The sequence below is a fragment of the Crocodylus porosus genome, unplaced genomic scaffold (assembly GCF_001723895.1).
Source record: "Crocodylus porosus isolate Cpor-Errol unplaced genomic scaffold, CroPor_comp1, whole genome shotgun sequence".
NCBI classification, from domain to species: domain Eukaryota; kingdom Metazoa; phylum Chordata; order Crocodylia; family Crocodylidae; genus Crocodylus; species Crocodylus porosus.
The window spans coordinates 17,233,073-17,235,756 of record NW_017728947.1 but is presented as its reverse complement, the minus strand read 5'-3'; the positions used below and the strand labels follow the sequence as shown (position 1 = coordinate 17,235,756).

Sequence of the window (2,684 nt, the reverse complement as noted above, 5' to 3'; positions counted from 1 at the left end):
ATATATATATATATATATAGTGATTTCTTTTTGGTCTAATAAAAGATATATCTCTGAACCAAGAGTTCTAGAGTTTTGCATTTCTTTTAGATTCAGATGCTGTTTTTCCCCTCTCTGAGAGCTAAACTGTGGGATTGTCCTCAGGGTTGCTTTCAGATTTCCCCCAGAGGCATGAGGCTTTCCCCCAAATCTGGAAGATTCCCCAGTGCTTTTCTGTCAGAGGTCCATGGTCATCAGATGCTATGCCCCTGCATTATCTCCCTCTGGCTCTGCCTTGGCTCCCTATCTGTATGGTTGTAGGACTGGGTTTCCTCTATGAGAATGTACCCTGGAAAACTCTCAGAAACTCAGAAGTTTGGAGTAAATACCCTATAAGCATAAACCAGGCATTTCTTCCCCTCTCTCTCACTTGGCTTTCAGCCTTGAATTGGGTTCTCCATGTAAGATGCAAGAAGAGGGTGACACTGTGGGCACTGACAGATGGACAACTTCCTGGTCTAATTCACGGCACTCATAAGTTAGACCTACCCTCCTGACCCAACAGATGTTCACTGTTGGAATGGGAGGGTGGGATGATCAAGCTGCTCTTTGGAGCTGATTGAGGGAGAGAGGCTGCTTGTCTGCAGTCTGTCCCCTAGCCCCATCCCCCTCTCCAAATTCCTCTCTCAGGATGGGGAGGCAGGGGAGGGAGGTCTGCTTTGAAGTTTCCCCAGTCTGCTGTTGCCCTGGAGTGGGGCGGGTGCGCATGCTTGTGCCTGTGCATGTGTGTGGGGATTAGATCCCCCCACCTTGAAGCACTGGCTGGGCAACCCCCAGAACAAACTCACTCCTCGCCCTTCTTCCCTCCCATTGTGAAGCAAGTGCCTGGAACAGGGCTGATGGGCATTAATGAAAGTGCTTTGCTTTCCAGTGCCTTCATTTAAACCCTCATATTGGGGGTTCAGATTGTTGCATAATCTGGCATTTTTAAAGCACTCTGCAGCTGTGTACGTCTGTCAGTGCACAGCTACAGAGCGCTTTTAGTGGCTGATTGCTTGACAAACCATCACATCTGTCAGCATCTTGTGAAAGCAGTGTCTCTCCACCTTTCCTTCAGGCTGGGAAACTGTAGAAGGAGATACAGAGATCTGTGTGCCTAGTACTTCTATTTTTGTTGTACTAATAGTCTTTATATTCTGCAGTAGAATAGAACAAGCCCTAAGACAGAAAGGAGACATGTTTTGACCTTACATTATACCTTTGCTGTAGACCTCAGGCACTATTAAAATCCAGATAATTTTTTTTTTTTATGGAGGACACTCTGGTAGAAAGAGTATTTTAAGTTTCAGGCAGAGATGACTCTCAAGAATGTGTCAATATTTCCATTAGATCTTATTTGTAGTGGTTAATCATAAGCAGGGAGCAGATTTAGGGGAGGAGGAGGTTGCTTACGGAGTGAGACCACGTTGTGGTGTAAAACAAATTGTAAGTACCAAATTTCTTAAGAACATTAAGGGGAAAAAAACTTTGGTTTATGATGTGTTGGAACTAACTCCGATTTGGCAGTTCACTGACACTGAGCAAGATCCAGCCTTTTAAAATTTGAGTTCAGAATGGCCAAGTAATTAACATTTAGGGGGGAAAAGGTGTTACTTCTTGTCTGGTAGTAGCTGCAAAGAAGTCAAATATTAGATACCTCCCTCCCACTGAGGCCACAGACAGGCATTTATTTCTACCAGTCATAATTTCACAGAAATTCTTACTGGTAGAAGACCCAGGAGCAGGAGCATACATGAATTACAGACCCCTGGCTGGAGGGCTACACAGGCCAGCTGTCCAGCCAGGGGGCACTAGGGGGCTCCGCCCTTGCCCTTAAGGGAGCTCATTACTTGATAGCTTGTCTTCTGCCTTGCCTGAAATGGGAGCAGGTTGTTAAGAGAGAGCCCCCTCCTTCCCCTGCTTTTAAAATCACATTGTGTGACACCCAGCTGGATGGCACATGCTGCATTTAAAGCCCTTGGGGCCAGCAACTGCATCAGGAGCAGCTCTCCCTGCCCTGACAGAGGTGCTTCTATACCCCCCGGCTGGGCTACACAGGCAGCAAACTTTCAGAGTCCACGGAGCCAGCAATTGCAGTGGGGAAGGCTCATGCCACTGCAGTTCCCATTCTCATGGGCTTTAAATTCTGCCTGCAGACACAGCAGCCAGGGAACGCGGCCCCCCCCCCCCCACTCTTCAGACTGGGGACTTAGGATCAGCTGCTCCTCTGCTCTGTTCTTGGTTGCCTTCTCCTAGGGCTTTCTTCATTAGATCTTCCGCTTGCATTGCTCTCTGATCAGTTTATGTGGGTCTTGCTTCTATTCTGCCTCTTAAGAATTTTCCTTTTTACTCCATCTTGTAAATTCAGTTATGCTGAGAAGCTTTCATTAGCAATCCACTTGGGAAAACAGTATTTTAAACAGTACCATTTCTGAGCTTTGATATTCCTATGGACAACTACTGTACTGTAATTGTACTGCCTGCCCCACACCATCAATGTGTCCTCCCCTGCTGCCTCTGCCCTTGGCCATTTCTGCCCTTCCTCTGTTGCTACCTGCTTCCCCACTCTGTCACTTACCCTAAGGCACTTAAGGGAGCCCACCCCTGCCCCAGCCCTGGCACAATCTGTGGGCAAGGCAAGAGCCCCCAACGGCACACTTGCCTGC

At 47.5% G+C, this 2,684-nt stretch overlaps 1 protein-coding gene across 2 annotated transcripts in view; it reads left to right on the top strand.

The window, feature by feature from the left end:
* The window catches only part of DKK3 (dickkopf WNT signaling pathway inhibitor 3), a 45,749-nt gene that overhangs the window by 2,705 nt on the left and 40,360 nt on the right, over positions 1-2,684 (top strand). The window lies entirely within an intron of this gene.